The following is a 20,369-nucleotide window of genomic DNA, read 5'->3' on the forward strand; positions in this document are numbered from 1 at the left end:
AGGCAGGGAATGATCCCAACCTTTTGGTACTGGTTGAGACCTGATTTGTGACCTAGGATGTGATCTATTCTGGAGAACGTTCCACAGGCACTAGAGAAGAATGTGTATTCTGTTGCTTTGGGATGGAATGTTCTCAATATATTGGTGAAGTCCATTTGGTCCAGTGTGTCATTTAAAGTCTTTATTTCCTTGTTGATCTTTTGCTTAGATGATCTGTCCATTTCAGTGAAGGGGGTGTTAAAGTCCCCCACTATTATTGTATTGTTGTCGATGTGTTTCTTTGCTTTTGTTATTAATTGCCTTATATAACTGGCTGCTCCCATGTTAGGGGCATAGATATTTACAATTGTTAGGTCTTCTTGTTGGATAGACCCTTTAAGTAGGATATAGTGCCCTTCCTCATCTCTTATTACAGTCTTTGGTTTAAAATCTAATTGTCTGATATAAGGATTGCCACACCAGCTTTCTTTTGGTGTCCATTAGCATGGTAAATGATTTTCCACCCCCTCATTTTCAATCTGGAGGTGTCTTTGCCTCTAAAATGAGTCTCTTGCAGGCAGCATATCGATGGGTCTTGTTTTTTTATCCAATCTGATAGCCTGTGTCTTTTGATTGGGGCATTTAGCCCATTTACTTTCAGGGTAACTATTGAAAGATAGGAATTTAGTGCCATTGTATTGCCTGTAAGGTGACTGTTACTGTATATTGTCTGTGTTCCTTTCTGGTCTATGTTGCTTTTAGGCTCTCTCTTTGCTTAGAGGACCCCTTTCAATATTTCTTGTAAGGCTGGTTTGGTGTTTGCAAATTCCTTTAGTTTTTGTTTGTCCTGGAAGCTTTTTATCTCTCCTTCTATTTTCAATGACAGTCTAGCTGGATATAGTATTCTTGGCTGCATATTTTTCTCATTTAGTGCTCTGAATATATCACGCCAGTCCTTTCTGGCTTGCCAGGTCTCTGTGGATAGGTCTGTTGCCAATCTAATGTTTCTACCACTGTAGGTTACAGATGTCTTGTCCTGAGCTGCTTTCAGAATTTTCTCTTTGTCTCTGAGACTCGTAAGTTTTACTAGTAGATGTTGGGGTGTTGACCTATTTTTATTGATTTTGAGAGGGGTTCTCTGTGCCTCCTGGATTTTGATGCCTGTTTCCTTCCCCAAATTAGGGAAGTTCTCTGCTATAGTTTGCTCCAATATACCTTATGCCCCCCTCTCTCTTTCTTTTTCTTCTGGGATCCCAATTATTCTAATATTGTTTCGTCTTATGGTATCACTTTTCTCTTGAATTCTGCCCTCATGATCCAGTAGTTGTTTATCTCTCTTTTTCTCAGCTTCTTTATTCTCCACCATTTGGTCTTCTATATCACTAATTCTCCCTTCTGCCTCACTTATCCTATCAGTTAGAGCCTCCATTTTTTATTACACCTCATTAATAGCCTTTTTGATTTTGACTTGGTCAGATTTTTGTTCTTTTATTTCTCCAGAAACAGATTCTCGAGTATCTTCCATGCTTTTTTCAAGCCCCGCTAGTATCTTTAAAATCGTCATTCTGAACTCTAGTTCTGACACCTTACTAATGTCTGTATTGTTTAGGTCCCTGGCAGTCAGTGTTGCCTTTTGTTCTTTTTTTTTGAGCTGATTTTTTCCGTCTTGTCATTTTGTCTGGAGGAGAATAGATGAATGAGAGAACAAAATGCTAACAGGGTAACAATGACCCCAGAAAAATATACACTAAACAAATCAGAAGAGACCTGAAACTGGGGGAAAAGAAAGGGAAAGAAAGAAAAGAGAAAAAAAAGAAAAAGAAAAAGATAAAAGAAAAAGAATATGATCAAATATGATCAAGGTGGTGCATAAATCAGTGCCACACACTAGATTTTGGGTGTATTTTGGTCTTTTAGAAGAAAGTGCCTCCCAAAATTTTAACAAAAGAAAAACTTATATATGTACAAAAATAAGGGTAAATACAATGAAGGGATGGAATATGACTGTAAAGATGAAAATTATAAAAGCTTTTATAAAAGGAATTGATAAGAAGTTGGTTGTAAAAAGAAAGAAGAGGAATTAAAAAAAAAGGGAGAGAATGTGATCAGGCAGAAGAGTAGAACAAAGCCATACACTAGAGATTTAGGGTATATTTTGGTCTGTTAAAAGAAACTGTATCTCAAAATTTTAAAGAGAGAACAACTTATATATATATACCAAAAATAAGGTTAACTACTATGAAAGGATAGAATATGACTCCAAAATGAAAATTAAAAAAAAAATTTTAAAAAAGGGATTGATAAGATGTTGGTTGAAGAGAGAAAAAGAAAAATTCAAAAACAAGGAAAAGAAAAAGAAAGAAAATTTAAAAAATTAACTTTCAAAGACTAAAGAATCAGGGGGGGAAAAAGCCATGAATTCTCTGTGCTGTATTCCTCTAGCACTGGAGTTCTGCCATTCTCATTGATCGGTAAACTTGGTCTTGGCTGGCTGTTCTTGCTGATCTTCTGGGGGAGGGACCTATTGCGTTGTTCTCAAATGTCTTTGCCAGAGGTGGAATTGCCCCGCCCTTTGCGGGGCCGGGCTAAGTAATCTGCTTAGGTTCGCTCTCGGGAGCTTTTGTTCCCTGCAAGCTTTCCGTACAGCTTTGGAGGACCAGAGTGAAAATGGCAGCCTCCCAATCTCCGCCCCTGAGGAGCCGAGAACTCAGGGCCCCCCTCCTCAGTGTGCCCCAGAGAAAAGCAGTCAGTCACTCCTGTCTCCCCGGTCTCTGGCCACACTCCATGCTCACCCGGCCTGTGATGAAGCGTTTCTATCTGGCACCTGATCCCATTTGGAGTCTCCAAACCCAGCAGATCCCTGCGGTGAGCTCCCGCACCACTCCTCCCAGGGGAGGAAGGGGAGAATCCCCGGATCTGTCGCTTGTTGGGTCTCTGGTGGAAGAGCAGTGGCCTGACTGTGCCACGGATCACGGTTTATGGCAACCCCGAGCTGAGAGCCTGCGCCTTGGCTCCATCTCTGCAGCCAGCTTCCCTGCTCCAATACCTGGGAGCTCTGCCACACTCAGGCACCCCCAGTCTTTCTGTGACCCTGAGGGTCCTCCGACCACACTGTCCCAGTAAGGGTTCCACCCCCCACTTAGCCACTGGAGTGACATTCCTCAGTGGAGCTGACTTCTAAAAGTTCCGATTTTGTGCTCTGCTCTCTATCATTTGCCAGTAGCGGCTGACAGAGGCACCCTCCCCCGCCATCTATGTTCCCAAATATCACCTCAGATTCACTTCCCCGCACGTCCTACCTTTCAGAAAGTGGTTGCTTTTCTGTTCAGAGAGTTGTTGCTATTCTTTTCTTTGATCTCCTGTTGAGGTTGTAGGTGTTCAGAATGGTTTGATTCCTATCTAGCTGAATTCCTGGAACCAGATGAAATTTAGGTCTCCTACTCCTCTGCCATCTTGCTCCTCCCCCTGGAACAAATGACTTTGAATGACACACTGGACCAGATGTATTTAACAGATATATTCAGAGCATTTCATCCTAAGGCAGCAAAACATACATTCTTTTTGAGTGCACATGGAACATTCTCCAGAATAGATCACATACCAGTCACAAATCCTGCCTCAACCTGTACGAAAAGATTGAGATCACACCATGCATATTTTCAGACCACAATGCTATGAAACTTGAAGTTAGCCACAAGAAAAACTTGCAGAGACCACAAATACATGGAAGTTAAAGAACTTCCTACAAAGAATGAATGGTAAACCAGGAAATTAAAGAAGCAATTTCAAAAAATACACGGCAACAAAAAAAAAATGAAAACATGACAGTCCAAAACATTTGGGACTCAGCAAGACAGTAATAGGAGGCGAGCATATAACAATACAGGCCTTCCTCAAGAAGCAAAAAGTTTCAAATACCCAACCTAACCTTACACCTAAAGGAGCTGGAAAAAGAAGAGCAAATAAAGCCTAAAACCAGCAGAAGAAGGGAAATAATTAAGATTGGAGCAGAAATAAATGAGACAGAAATTAAAAAAAAAAAAAACAGTAGAACAAATCAATGAAACTAGAAACTGGTTCTTTGAAAGAATTAACAAAATTGATAAACTCCTAACCAGACTTACCAAAAAGAAAGAAGAACCCAAATAAATCATTCTACAAGGCCGGCATTACTTTGATCATAAAACCAGACAAAGACCCCCATTACAAAGGATTATCATAGACCAATATCCTTGATGAACATGGATGCAAAAATTCTCAACAAGATTCTAGCTAATCGATTCCAACAGTATATTAAAAGGATTATTCACCATGATCAAGCGGGATTTATTCCAGGGCTGCAGGGGTGGTTCAATACCTGCAAATCAATCAACATGATACACTATATTAATAAAAAAAAAGGATAACCCTATGATCCTCTCAACAGATGCAGAAAAAGCATTTAACAAAATACAGCATCCTTTCTTGATTAAAAATTCTCAAGAAAATAGGGATAGAAGGAACATATCTCAACATCATAAAGGACATATATGAAAGACCCACAGCTAATATCATCTTCAGTGGGAAAAACTGAGAGTTTTCCCCTAAGATCAGAAAAACAACAGGGATGTCCACTCTCACCACTGTTGTTCAGCATAGTACTGGAAATCCTAGCCTCTGCAATCAGAAAACAAAGAGAAATAAAAGGCATCCAAATTGGCAAGGAGGAAGTCAAACTTTCACTCTTTGCAGACAACATGATACTCTATGTAGAAAACCTGACTCTACCAAAAACTGATACATGAATTCAGCAAAGTCCCACGATGTAAAATCAACATACAGAAATCTGTTGCACTTCTATACACAAATAATGACGCAGCAGAAAGAGAAATCAAGGAATAGATCCCATTTACAATTACACCAAAACCTATAAGATGCCTAGGAATAAATCTAACCAAAGAGGTAAAGGATCTGTATGCTGAAAAGTATAGAATACTTATGAAAGAAATTGAAGAAGACACAAAGAAATGGAAAAACATTCCATGCTCATGGATTGGAAGAACAAATATTGTTAAAATGTCTATATTTCTCAATGCAACCTACACATTCAATGTAATCCTGATCAAAATGACACCAGCATTTTTTCACAGAATTAAAACAAACAATCCTAAAATTTGTATGGAACCAGAAAAGACCTCAAATAGTCAAAGTAATGTTGAAAAAGAAAAGCACAGTGGAAGGCATCACAATCTCAGACTTCAAGCTATATTACAAAGCTATAATCATCAAGACAATATGGTACTGGCTCAAAAACAGACACATAGATCAATGGAACAGAATAGAGAGCCCAGAAATGGAACCACAATTATATAGTCAACTAATCTTCGACAAAACAGGAAAGAATATCCAACAGAAAAAAAGACAGTCTCTTCAACAAATGGTGTTGGGAAATTTGAACAGTGACATGCAGAAGAATGAAATGGGACCACTTTCTTACACCATATACAAAAATAAACTCAAAGTGGGTGAAAGACCTAATGTGACACAGGAAACCATCAAAATCCTAGAGGAGAAAACAGGCAGCAACCTCTTTGACCCCTACCACAGCAACTTCTTACTAGACACATCTCCGGAAACAAAAGCAAAAATGAAACTGTTGGGACCTCGTCAAGATAAAAAGCTTCTGCACAGCAAAGAAAACACTAAACAAAACTAAAAGGCAACTGACAGAATGGGAGAATATATTTCCAAATGACATATCAGATAAAGGGCTAGTATCCAGAACTCAACAAAATCAACACCCAAAAAATAATCCAGTTAACAAATGGGCAGAAGACATGAACAGACATTTCTCCAAAGAAGACATACAAATGTGCCTAACATGAAAAAATGCTCAACATCATTCATCAACAGGGAAATACAAATCAAAACTACAATGAGATACCACCTCACACCTGTCAAAATGGCTAAAATTAACAATTCAGGTGCTCACTTCAGCAGCACATATACTAAAATTGGAATGATACAGAGAAGATTAGCATGGCCCCTGCACAAAGATAACATGCAAATTCATGAAAAATTCCATATTTTTTTTTGTAATGATGTGGATGGAACTAGAGGGTACTATACTAAGCGAAATAAGTCAATCAGAGAAACACAATCATCATATGATTTCACATATATGTGGAATTTAAGAAACAAAACAGAGGAGCATAGGAGAAGGGAGGGGAAAAATGAAACAAGACAAAACCAGAGAGGGAGACAAACCATAAGACACTCTTAATCATAGGAAACAAACTGAGAGTTGCTGCAAGGGAAGAGGTGGGGGATGGGGTAGCTGGGTAATGGGCACTAAGGAGGGCACATGATGTAATGAACACTGGGTGTTATATATAACTGATGAATCACTGAACTCTACCTCTGAAACTAAGAATACACTATATGTTAATTAATTGAATTTAAATAAAAAAATAAAAAAATTAACAACTCAGGAAACAACAGATGTTGGCGAGGATGCAGAGAAAGGGTAACCCTTTTGCACTGTTGTTGGGGGGGGATGCAAACTGGTGCAGCCACTCTGGAAAACAGTATGGAGTTTCCTCAAAAAGTTAAAAATAGAACTACCCTATGACCCAGCAATTGCACTACTAGGTATTTGTCCAAGGGATTCAAAAATGCTGATTCAAAGGGGCACATGCACCCCAATGTTTATAAAGCACTATCAACAACAGCCAAATTATGAAGAGAGCTCAAATGTCCATCGATAGATGAATGGATAAAGAAGATTTGGTATATATATACAACAGAATATTATGCAGCCATCAAAAGGAATGAAAGCTTGTCATTTGCAACAACATTGACAGAACTAGAGTGTATTATGCAAGCAAAATAAGTCAGTCAGAGAAAGAAAAATATAATATGATTTCACTCATATGTGGAATTTAAGAAACAAAACAGATGAACATAGGGAAAGGGAAGGAAAAATAAAATAAGATAAAAACAGAGAGAGAGGCAAACTGTAAAAGACTCTATAGTTAACTGAACAAACTGAGGGTGGCTGGAGGGGAGGTTGGTGGGGAGATGGGCTAAATGGGTGATGGGTATTAAAGGAGCACGTGTTGGGATGAGCACTGGGTGTTAACATGCAAGTGATGAGTCAGTAAATTCTACTCCTGAAACCAATACTACACTAAATATTAACTAAGTTGAATTTAAATAAAATACAATAAAATAAAGAAAAAAATACTAATATACACTAAAAAAAATCAGAATCTTGGCATCTTCTCTATTTCCCCCAAATCTCTAACTACTTTTACCTAATATTTCATTCAACCTAAACTACCTTCACCCCAATAACCCTCAATGCCCCTACATTTCTGACCTTCAACCATGCTGCTCCCCCAACCACCTGAAACGCCACACATACCAACCATCCCATCAATTGCCATCACATGGAATCCATCCTTCAAGGCTTACTCGAATCCTGCCATCTTCACAAAGTTGTTCTTGTATTTCTGGCCCCCACTCCCAGATTTGTTTTTTCTTTCTTTTAAGCCTCCACCCCATTTTGTTCCCCTTCTTTAGAACTTGAAGGAATTTCATTATTTTAAATGTATGTAGAGCTATACAATCACATTCTAGTATAGCATAACCCATTCAGAACTTCTCTGTGAGGCCCCTGCACAAAGCAGAGATTCTTATATCCCCTAGGAAGCTAAGGCAAATGGAAGATTAAGATGTTATCTGAGCTTAGAGCTAGTGAGCAGTTCAATTGGAATTCAAGCCCAAAACTTTTAACATGAGATCTAGATATCACTGCTTACATTTTATGTCCTTAACCAATCCACTAAACTTCAAATCACTTGAGCAATTAGAAGCCACATACTAGTCATCATTGCACTTTGATAACCACATTTGAGTAGAGATTTTAACACTGACATTCAAACCTTATTTGCTAGTACTTATTGCAGAAAATATACATTTTTTTCAGGACAGTTCTTATTTGGATTTTTTGTAATTAAGTACCATATCTAATCTCTAATATGCCCCCCCATGCCAAGGACACTGTTTTAAGATCTATGAGGCAGATCATCTGTAACAGAACCTTCTAGAGGCCTCATTAAAAATGCAGATACCTGCAGCACCTGGGTGGCTCAGCTGGTTAAGCGTCTGACTCTTGATTTTGGCTCAGATCATGATCTCAAGGTCATGAGATAGAGCCCTACATCAGGCTCTGTGCTCAGTGTGGAGTCTGCTTGAGATTCTTTCTTTCCCTCTGCCCCTCTCCCCTGTGTTCTCTCTCTCTCTCTTTTTCATAAGTCAATAATAAATAAATTAAATAAATAAATAAATAAATAAATATTTTTTTAAAACTGCAGATCCCTATACCCAATCTCAGATTTATTGATTCAGAAAACCAGGATATGTGGTTCAAAAATGATGATCCTTATGAATTTAAACTTTAAACTGAATTTAAAGATTAAAGGTTACCTCTTAAGTCTGACATACAAAGTCCTCCTAAATATAAAGATATTACCTTCTACTGGAAACTTCTACTCCAGCCTTTCTTTCATGTTATAAATTCTGGCTTCAATCTCCACCATGCTTATGACATCCTCTCTATTCTTCCATGCCTTCCAATCCTATCCATTCCTATAGGCTTAATCCAAACCCAGCTCCTTTGACATCACGTCCCCCTTCTCTGAGCCATTGCCATTGTTGGTGCTATTATTGCTTCAGTTGAGGCACCATGCATCAAGCACTTAACATATGCCACCTTATACACACTAAGCACCTTGTATACACTATCTCTTGAAAGCCTCACAAAAATCTTATGGGATAAGTTCTATTATTGTCTCCACTCTTAACATGTTAAAACTAAAATCAAAGAGGTTTAATGACTTGTCTGAGATTATACTATCTATAAGGGTCAGCATCAGAACACAAACCTAGGGTCTCTAATGCCGATGCCCACTCCTTTAGTAACTGCACTGTGTATTTCCCTCACCTCTGCCCTCAGTACAGTGCCTCCAGCATAATAGGCACCTGTCCTTGTAACTATTGATGGTGCCAGTTCCTTGGGTGGCCTGATGAGCAATGAAGCACACTGACTCATCCTTACCAGGAATGATAAAATCTAAATGAAGCCAATTCCTCAAACTGTCCTACTGGATTGTCTTACTTGATTGAGAGGGAGAAAAGTTCATGAACAGCCAAATGGGTTATTTTACTCCCGTGACAAAATGGTCCACTCTACAAACAAAAATGCTGCAATACCAAAGATATTGAAAGTGCATTTGATTAGTCAAGAAATAACAACAATGATGATAATAATGGTGATGGATAACTAACATGTGTATGATGGTCACTATAGGCCAGGCATGATGGTTAGCATCTTTGTGCATTACCTAATTTAATTCTTTTGATAATCTTAACAAGTAGACAATATTATCATAATTCCATTGTATAGATGAGAAGACCTAGGCTCAACAAAATTAAGTAGTCTGGACAAGGCCACTTGACCAGCTATGGTATAACAAGTAGACTCGGACCTTTGTGTGCTTGGCTCCCAGACTCAAACTCATTATTTTCTGCTATATTACAAAAGGTTCCTAGTAAAGAGAAATTTTGGACTGATGATAGAGATTATTTTTTAAAAATTTAAATACTAGAGAAATAAGCTCATTCAGCTCATAAATGAAGACCAGACCATAAGACTTATCTGTGGGTGTTAAAGGAAAACTGGAAAATAGGCTTGCTGGTCATATCAATGAATGTACATAGCTATCAGCTTGGGTTGGCACCTAAATGTATTTTATTAAATGTATCATGTATTTTATTAAAAGCCAACTTCATCTGGCTATAGAATCAAATGAAGTTGGCATTGGTTCAGAAAAATAACCTAAATTTCAGGTTTTTCTCAAAATAGTTGATGTTTATCTGTCAAGAATTATTTCCTCTAAATACCACAAAGCAGCTGTGCACACAGAATTTCCCAGTGGAAGTAAAGTTTCTCAAAGGCTGACTAACAAAATAGAAAAAAAAAATTTCAGATAAAGCAAACATTCTATGAGTTTGCTTTTACCTTTCCTATGTGTATCATAGAAGGAGGGGGTGGGTAGGAGATTAGAAAATACTAGGAGAAGGGACTGATTTCACTTGATATTCCTTTGCAGAACCTCTGTTCTCAATTGCCTCCTCTGTTGCCCCTTTCCATTTTAGGGAGCAGGAGACCACACAGTCTATCTGCGGCATCAAACATAAGTGATGGAAACCTCAAGACCTTTGGAATTTGCTTAGCATGAAAAACTTCCTAGATAGACCTCTACAAAGTTAAGACAATTCTATGGCTAGGCTACATCCATCACATCCCAAAACTCTCTTTTGGGAGAAAGTAGCATCTTTCTCATCTAGAAATTTAGCATAAACATTTCCATTTCTATGGGGAACCTATAAAAAATAAGTCAAGTTAGTAAATGGCACGTAAAAGTTTTCCAATATTCTAAAGTGTTACACATACTGTAATCTTCCCATCTATCACCTTGATAAAGCTTTTTATTACTGGGTACATGAGGAAAGTTGTTTTGTGTGACTGATTAAAACTATATTTTCCCTAGCTAAGGAATTTTATAGGCTGTCTCCAGGTGGGATAATGGATCGCATTCGTTAATCCACTCATTTCAGGCGGAAGCTTCAAATGGCACTTCCTAATTTTAATACACTTCATAAATTTGCTGTGCTCTCAAAACCATCTGCTTCAAATGTGTTTGTTTCTCAACCTATTTTGCTTCTTCAATACGCATCGCCTGCCTTTCCTCCCTCTGAATAATCTTTCCACTGCTTGTCAAAGAACCAGCTCCATCAGAGCTCTCCCAAATAGGTCCTTCACTTGACATCTGATACTCCATGATTTTTTATCCTCATTTGCAGTGAAAACATCCTACTCCAACTCATCTCTCTTCATTCCCTCTATTTGACATTAGTTAGTTTTGTAAATGTATTTATTATTTATAAAAATTCAGTGAAGATATGTCTTTAGAAATACATTGCATGAAAGCTGTTAAAACAATCAAATTTCACTTTTTCTTTTTCAGAAAAATCAAGGGTTCAAAAGCTGTTAAGTTTTTGGGCAGTTTCTCAAGATTCCTCTAGTATATAAGTATACATAAGGGCAAGAAGGGGAGGCAGAAGCACCCTTGTTGTAACCCCAGGGGAAGATAATAACCTCGGGGTTTGATTTCTGTTGAAGGATCAGAAACAAAAGTGACTTCCTATCCCTCTACAAATTTAAGTGCCCTCCCAAAACTTCAATGTGATGTTTACTTTGAGGCAAAAAAGGAAAATTACATTTAATCCCCTCTCAAAGTTTTTTAAATTATATGTGAGTTTGAAGCCTAGCCAGCATTTATAAGTATCTAGACAAAGCCAAAATACTGAAGGAATGAAACTAACCAGGCCATTTTAAGTACTACTTATCATGCTCCATGCTGCTATTAGTTTGGAATTAGAGCTGCACTATTAAAAAGTTTGGCTTGCCTCCTCTCATATCCCACCCATTGGCCAGCCCAGTAATTGACTCTCAAGGGCTAATCATTGGAGTCACTCATGTGGTTTCCTCCTCTAGCTGCCCAATAGAATCATTTGGAGGGGCGCCTGGGTGGCTCAGTCGGTTAAGCGTCTGCCTTCGGCTCAGGTCATGATCCCAGGGTCCTGGGATCGAGCCCCGCATCGGGCTCCCAGCTCCAGGGGAAGCCTGCTTCTCCCTCTCCCACTCCCCCTGCTTGTGTTCCCTCTCTCACTGTCTCTCTCTCTCTGTGTCAAATAAATAAATAAAATCTTAAAAAAAAAAAAGTTTAAAAAAAAAAGAATCATTTGGAGAACTCTAAAAAAAATACCCCCCATGCCTAGACTCCACCCCAGCCCAATTAAATTAATTAATATCTGGGGGTGCTAAATGGTCATGAGTGTTTTTTAAAATCTCCCCAGGGATTTAATAGACAGGTGGAATTGAGAACTACTGAACTTGACAAAGGACACACCTATGTGATCCCTAGCCCACTCGCACATTGATCAAAGATTTGGCCAATCGATTCTTTGAGCTGGAAATTCAAGGAAATTCAAGGATGGACATTCTCAGTAAGTTAAACCCTTTGTACTCAGGAAGAAAAGTTCTGCAGTCTAATAGCATTTAATAGCATCTAATAGGAAATGCTATTAGACTGCAGAACATAAGCGTGAAGGGAAAAGAAAGAGGATCTCAAGTCTAAAGAGCCACCTTACATGAAAACTAATCACCTACCTGTGCCTTCTGGGCAAAATATAAGCAGTTATCCTTCAAAAGGACCTTACCTTATTTAAATTACTTATAATTAACCAGATGTTCTTAAATATTGTCAAATGGTAAAGACTAATAAGAGTTTTTTTAATATGAACAAATTATTGAGTCTCTGCTGTATTTTACATGTTATTTTGTTAAATATTCAAAATAAATTGCACATGATAGGTAATAGTTAAGGAAACAAAAAAATCAAAGAAATTGAGTAAATTATCCCAAACCATATGCATGAATCTCTAGATCGATATACCCTGAAAGAATGTCCACTTTCCCACACTTTGCCTGCCTCGCAGACATTTTAACCTAGTCAGAGGAAGCACTAATTGAGGAGCTCTTCTGGACTTAACTCTGATAAAAGAAAGGAAGGGGAGGGAGGGAGAGAGAAAGAGGGAGGGAGGGATGGAAGGAGGGAGGGAGGGAATGAGGAAGGAAAGAAGGAGGGATAAATACTATGAAGATAAGGGGGAAGGGAAGGGAAGAGAAGGGAAGGGAGGAAGAAGGGAAGGAAGGAAGGAAGGAAGGAAGGAAGGAAGGAAGGAAGGAAGGGGGAGAAGGGGAGGGAAGGGGCAGGGTGGGGAGGGGAGAGGAGTAGAGGGGAGGGGAGGGGAGAGGAGGGGACAGAAGGGAAGGGAAGGGAAGGAAAAAGGAAACTAATTGGACATGTGGAAACTGCAGGACACCTGAGCCATACTGACTATGTTATCCTGGAATCTGACAGAAGGGTCTAAAGACAGACTAAAGCAGAGCTTGACATAAGCCAGAGACTTTAGGAACACCAATTTAAAAATACGAAAATGCAAAAGAAGAATTGGAAGTCTTCACTGGACGATGCACAAAGACAATTGAATCACTCATGAAGAAAGACTGGAAATAAAATCTGACTATATGCATTAAATAATCTCAATGCCATATAAAAAGTACCCCAAGAATTGAAATTTGGAGAGATTGAGCACAAATTAAACTAACAAGAAGGGGTGTAGGTAATGGAAAAGAAACACAAAACCAGGTAAATAGAGGACAGTCATGTGACCTTCTACTAACAGTCCAAGGTGTCCAGAAGACTCACTAACGACCATTCACTCAGCAAATATTTGTTATAGACTTTCAGGTGGCAGGCACTGTGCTCGGCACAAGAGATACAGTGTTCAACACACTGACATAGACCCTATTCTCAGGGGCCTTCTAGCTTCCTGAGGCTGACCAACATAAAGAGGCCTACACATAAATACATCATTATAAGTTGTGATAAATACTACGAAGAAAAAAATGCAGGAAGCCTAGCACAAGGAGGCCATGACCTAGAAAGCACTCAGGGGAGAACTTCCTGAAGCAGAATTAACGTGTGTGTGTGTGTGCGTGTGTGTGTGTGTGTTTGCAAAAGGACACTGCAGACCAAGAACAACATATAAAAAAGCACCAAAAGGGGAAATCTATAACCCACTGAAGAAACAGAAATGCTAGCCAAGGCAGGAAGATAGAGAGCCAGTGAGAGGGAGGCAAGGGCTAGATCCCAGAAAGCCTAGTAGGTCATGTGATGGATTTGGGTCTTTCTCTATTGCAGTGACTCTAGCAGAAAAGTCACATGATGACCAGGTATGCATTTTTAAAACTCACGCAGGCTACACTATGGTGAACATAAAAGGACACAAAACAGAGGGAAGGAAATGGGTTGTAACATGGTCGTAGAAATTCCAGGCAAGAGATGATGGCACCTGGACTGCAATGCTGTGGTGGCCCTGGAGCACCGTGGACAGATGGAGAGACATTGAAGGAACAAAATCACCACCTCCTAGTGGCACAGTAATGGATTTGATGAGGCAGGTGAGGGAAAGGCTGATCACTGATCTATCTGAACCAACTTATACTTACTCCTATCTTTTCCTTTTTAGGGACAGAATAGGTAGAGGATTCTCATGACTTTTAAGTCTCTTTTATTCCATAACAGTTCCCCCCACACACACCTTTTTTTTCTGCCATTTCTATGTTGATAAACTAACTCAAATTTAGTATATAGAGTGTCTCACATTCTGCATTTGACTGATTATTTCCTTGTGCTATTGTTTACCTTCTTCCTATACCCACTGGGTTTCCTGTAAAATGGTAGCTCTAGAGGCTCCATTGATTCTGATTCCAATCATTTTTTCCTTTTGGATTATTTCATGTTTTCACTGTATACTGCCTATTAGATAACATCCGAGAAATAACAAGTCAGAGCACTTTTAGTGATGTTGGGATTAATCTGGGAGTGTAAGTGGGGTCAGCATGGTCCTCCCATTATGAAGTTCCTCTCACCTTTTTAATGGTTTTAATATGCACTAGTGGTGGTTGCCTCAATCCCTTAAAACCTCAGATAAACGAGGATAAAAACACACAGAGACTTTCGCAAAACATGAGTTGGACTCCACCTCTCAAGCTGTGCGAATTTTCCCCCAGTTGCTCTGGGTACACCTTCTCAATGACTTCTAATTCTTCAGACTCAAAATGCTAACACCACAGACCTATCTTCTGTCCCTTTCTTTTCTCTCTACACAGTCTCTTTTCGGTAAATTGTATCTATTTCTTGCAAGCTCCTTCCCACTCTATGCAAAAGTCTCACAAAATCCTAACTCTAGCCTCAATCTGAGTGTCAATTTTTAGTTGCCAACTAGTCCTTCACTCCACCATAAATCACACTTGTCACCTTTAATTTCCAAACCACTTTCAGAACCCTGTCTTTCTGCCAAGAATATCATGATTCTCTCAATCACCACTGACTACTCCTCCTCCTCCACTCCCTCGCTATCTACATCAATAAGTTGACAACTCTGTGTAATCTTCCTCCCACATATCATTCTCATTTTTCTCTCTCCAAATCACTGCCACCCCTCTAGTATAGGTTATTATCTGTTGCCTAAACTATTACAAATAGCTTCTTAAGGGCTCTCTCGACTCTCAGGCTCTGCCCTATGCAATTCACCCTGAACCCAGGGCTAGAAGATGCCTCCAGATACAGCCAGAGTCACATAATTCCCAGCTCAAATGGCTTCACTTGCTGCCCTTGAGCTACCAATGAAATACAAGCTGTTCATGCTGCCGTCAGTCTGTCTCTTCGGTCTCTACAGATTTTGTTCCACTCAGGCCTACATTGCTGGATTGCTGAGCTCTGAGTCTCTTCCCAGGAGTCATGTCTATAAGCAATCTCTCCTTTCTGGTGCCCAAACCATCCTGATTACTGGCAACCTACTCATTCCTTTCGTCTTCACTGAGTGACATATGTGTTTTCATTGACAGTGATTTGAATCACCAAGGTATTATATTTGTTTTGCAACAAATTCCCCTCCCTTTCCCCAATTCTACCACCCAAAGGGGATAATTTATTATGCCCTCTTCCATAGATGTTCTTTACCTTATATAAAAATAGAACACCCTTCCTGCCTGCCTGCTTGAGCTAGGATGTCAGTCTTCTGCCCTTGGACTGGGATTACCACCACCAGCTCCCCTGGTTCTCAGGTTGTCAGACTCAGACTAGAATCACACCACTGGCTTTCTGGGGTCTCCAGCTTGCAGACGCAGAGGGTGGAACTTCTCAGACTCCATAATCGCTCATTGTTCTGGACACTTAAAGCGTTTTTAAATATGAAGAATATATAATTACGGGCCTAAAGATGGAAAGAAGGAAATACATGAACTTAGCCAATTTGAACAGAAAGCACTTGCCTATATGTAATCTTGATGGTTCTCATCACCCATATCAATCAGATTGTCTGCATCTATAGAACTGATCATAGATTCCTATTTTGAATTCCTATTTTGATTCCTATTTTGAATTCCACTGGTGAAATGAATTTTATAGGCAAATTCTATGTCCACCCCTTTTAATTACTAGTGTTCTTAAAGGTTGCATAAGTAACCTCAACCACTTTACTTATTTATTATTTTTTAATTTTAAGTTGAAAATCAAAGTTTCTATTCTGTTTTTGTTAGACAATGCATTTTTGAACAGGTTAAACTGAAAATGTAAATGTGTGGGAAAAAAAGGCTATCTCTGCCCTTTTTCTAAAACCATCCTTAACTAACCAGTGTTATTGATTTGGCAAATATCTATTTGAATTTAACTCAAATTTGTATAAATATAGAAAAATATCCAGAGCTCTACTTTTTTGTATTCTTCTATTTATTTTTTTGACAAAATGGAGCTTTAATCACTTAAAATAAGTTTAAGTTCAATAGTGGAGGCATTAGTTTTTTTATTGAGATATAACTGACACAAAACATTTTATTAACTTCAGGTGTATAATATAATCACATGACATTTGTACACCCTGCAAAATGATCATCACCGAAGTTCTAGTCAACATCTGTCACCACACAGAGCCCGGAATCTTTTTTTTCTTGTGATGAGAACATTAAGATTTCCCTCTTAGCAACTTTCAAATATTCAATATGATGTTATTAATATAGCCATTGTGCTATACATTGTACAGTCATGACTTACTTATTTAATTAGAAGGCATTTTTTAATTATGATATCACACCATAATATTCCATATTTCTATATGTACTCAGTCATTATTAATAACTACTGGCTGTTTTGATGAATTTTATAATTATTTTCGTGATTAAATCATTATTTTATATGAAAAAATAGAGGCACAAAGATATACATTTGATGAATAATTTGGTTTATAAAGAAATCATATTATATATAATGCATATATATATTATTCTGCATCTAGCTTTTCTCATATGATTTACATAGAATCATTTCACCTCAATATATAGAGATCTGCTTCATTCATATTAATAACCACTTGTATTCTATAATATAAATTGTCCTTAATTTATTCTTCCATTCCCATAGTTGAGCATTCAATTTATCCCCTTTTTAAAACTATTACACACGAGGTTGAAATAAATATCTTTGTATGTAAACCTTTATAACTTATTACTTTTTTTTTTTCAAATCCATTCCCAGAAATGGATTCCTGGGTCAAATGGCATGCACAATTTAAATTCTAATAAAGGATAGCTAGATTACTTTCCAAAAGTAATAATGCACTCTTATGCCAACAGTATATGAAGGGAAATATTTATTTCTGCACACCTTTTCTAATAATAATGTGTTAACTTTTTTTCATTTCAGTCAAGTTATTATCTGAAAATTGGTATCTCTGAGGTTTAGCATTACATGCCCATTCTCTAAGACCCCCTCTGAAACGCCACCTCCTTTATGAGTCCTTTTTTTATTCTCTCATCCTAGGTACTTTCTTTCCTCTGAAACCTTTGTAGTGAGTGTTTTGTCCTTTTGTAGAACTTTTCATATTAAACTTTATGCTGAATTGAGTTTTCTTATTTTGTATCACTACCACATTGTAACTCAAAAAGATAGATCACACATATCTATTTTTATAATTTCCATAACATTAGCTCAGTGGCAGTACACAAGAGATGCCCAAATTTTGCTTAATAGGACCTAATTGATCAGTCAGAGAAATGCGAGCTCAGGCTAGGAATTAAATGTGCATGACTCTCCCCTCTTGGAAAAAATTACGAGTGGATTGCTGCAAATTCTATTACTGACAAAACTGTTAAACAAAACAGATATACCATGTTCACTTATCAACTCTACTGCTCCAATATCCAGGGTTAGTAAACAAGAGTATGACAGTATCATGGTTTACAAGCCAGAACCCTGAGCAGAAGCAAACATAGGGAAGCACAACATAGTAAGAAAATCATGTTTTCTTTTCTTTTCTTTCTTTCTTTTTTTTTTATTTTGCAGGTAGCTTATTTTAAGTGAACTCAGATGGAATGCTTACCAGTGGGCAAAAGATAAAGAAAGATTATAGCTCACCATACAAATGAACAACTTAAAGGCAACAGAGCTGACATAGAAAATGGCTAGCAGTGTTTTGAGAGTTGCCTTGGATACTTTATCCCAACACACATACATACATCTTTGTGTAGTAGATATTATTATTATCCACATGTCATATATGAGGGATTAACTTTCCCAAGGTCATAGATTGTACATATAAGGGAACTGAGTTGAAGGCCCAGATCCATTTGAGTCTAGATTGCCTATAACGTCCCATCCTTAGAGGTACCAAAACAGAGACCAGATGATTCTTTGTTAGAAGTTCTATAGAAACCATAATTTCATTAAGGGGAAAAATGGATGGATGACATCCAAACTTGTCCAGAGAACTTACTATGCTATCACAGAGGTTAGAATCTCCTCAGAGTCAAAAACTTATAAGAAAGAAACAAAACAAACAGGCAGTGTTCTACTTATCATTAATTCATAAGGACAAAGAAAGGACCAAGGATGACATAGGTTCACTTTTAAAAATATATAAACCATGCAAATATAAAGGAATGAGTAACAAAATATATCTTCCAAGTACAAATAGTACAGTCACTTAAAACTGTGGTAAAGTTCAGTTTCTAAACATTTTCTTGGCTGGCTATACTCAGTCTTCTGAATTTGAGTCATCTGTCATGTAATACAAGTGTTAAATGTCACATTAGCACTTCCTTGCTGGTTGCTCAGAGCCTCAATCAGCTCCTCTTACTTCCTCTGGCCTAATTCTCCTGTTTCCCAAAGTTATCAATGTCTGCTGTTCTCTTTAATATTGACCTTTTAGTTTTCTCTGGTTTCCTCCTTGAGACAACAAGGCACTGATACAGAAGGTATGTGAATTCAGTCCCCTCAACTAGATTGAACAGCAAAGGCACTTCTACGGGGGGATAACTCTCATAAATGCTAGGGCCCAATCATGATGTAGAGCTGATAGATATTGAAATATGTAAGATAAGAAGCTACAAGTTAGATTTAAGTTCGAATTCTCAAGCTTACTGCCGTAGGATCCTGAGTAACATATTTAACCTACATCGTCCTCGGTTTTCTCATTCATATCAAGATCATAGTAGTACTCGCTTCACAGGATTTTTGTGAGGATTAAATTAGATGTTACACAACACAACCTATAATAAGTTCCCAATCAGTGGAAAGTAATTATTATTACAGCTATTAGCAGAGTCAGCCACTTTTAGATAAAACAAAAAGTAAATTAAACCCAAAATAAACTTCTAAATACAATGAATATGTTTAAAAAACTATATTAAAAAATTCCTTCATTATCTCTATGTCTAATTAAAATAGGATTCAGCCCAATTACAACAGGGAATGAGGAGATTGCTGATGAGCTCAGTTAGGTTCTGAATAAACTGCCTGGAGGGAGGAGTCTCATACCCTTACAGAGATACTGGGATACTTGAAAAACAAGACAATTTGTAAGTATGGTCAGAAGGTTAATGTCTTTCTTCCAAGAGAGGAGAATGAGAGTAGATATTTCAAGAGGAGAAATCACACTGTGACTTGTATCACAGGAAGTGGACAGGATGTTGTTGAGGGCATACTAATAGCAAAATATGGAAGAACTCTCCAAGAGGGAAGTGTAATAGATAAACTCACCCTTTTTCTCTTTTTCCCTTCATAGACTTTATATGCAGTATCAGCATGTCCCCATCTCATCTTCGTAATGGTACCACATTGATGCACTTAAATTATTAAGTGGCTCTTGTTGAAAGAGGTGATCAGCCATAAGCTATACTGAATCAGAGCATGTGGGTCAGTCACTGGCCTACAGCAAGATAAGCAAGTGAGCTACCTGAAGGGCAACAATACACATTGGTCCTCAAAGAGCAGATGGGCCAGAAAGTGTCTCTTAATGGATTTGAGATACATATTATCAAGTTGGCAAAAAATTATGAACCTCTTCACCAGTTCTCAGGAGGGGGGAATGTGGTCTAATTTAGGCAATTAGGCAGCCCAGTGGAGGGTTTGAGTAGAATTGACACAATTGGATGGACACAGAGGATGCAAAATGAAATGTGGAGAGATGAGTTATTAGTTTTTTAGAGCACAAATCTGTTTCAGTTGGAAGTGGTTTTGACAGATAGGACCAAAATTATATTGTTGGTTCCATTTAGTATAACTCAATTAAATAGACCTTGTCCTACTGTATGCATGGACCACAATGCATCAGAACAAGTTAAATCTTCCTACATCTGGTTCTGCCATTGCAATACCCTA

General features: G+C 38.1%; 1 long non-coding RNA gene and 1 other non-coding gene across 2 annotated transcripts in view; one reads left to right on the forward strand and one right to left on the reverse strand.

The window, feature by feature from the left end:
- LOC144382570 (uncharacterized) overlaps positions 1 to 20,369 on the reverse strand; it is a 372,453-nt gene that overhangs the window by 26,355 nt on the left and 325,729 nt on the right. Inside the window, exon 5 of the long non-coding RNA XR_013449753.1 lies at positions 3,279 to 3,444. This is a non-coding gene — a long non-coding RNA (uncharacterized LOC144382570). The remainder of the gene's footprint in view (positions 1 to 3,278; positions 3,445 to 20,369) is intronic.
- Positions 5,943 to 6,049, forward strand: LOC118543179 (U6 spliceosomal RNA). Its single transcript, XR_004920956.1, has one exon. It is a non-coding gene; the product is annotated as a U6 spliceosomal RNA (small nuclear RNA).

The sequence above is a fragment of the Halichoerus grypus genome, chromosome 7, assembly GCF_964656455.1.
Source record: "Halichoerus grypus chromosome 7, mHalGry1.hap1.1, whole genome shotgun sequence".
Lineage (NCBI taxonomy): Eukaryota > Metazoa > Chordata > Mammalia > Carnivora > Phocidae > Halichoerus > Halichoerus grypus.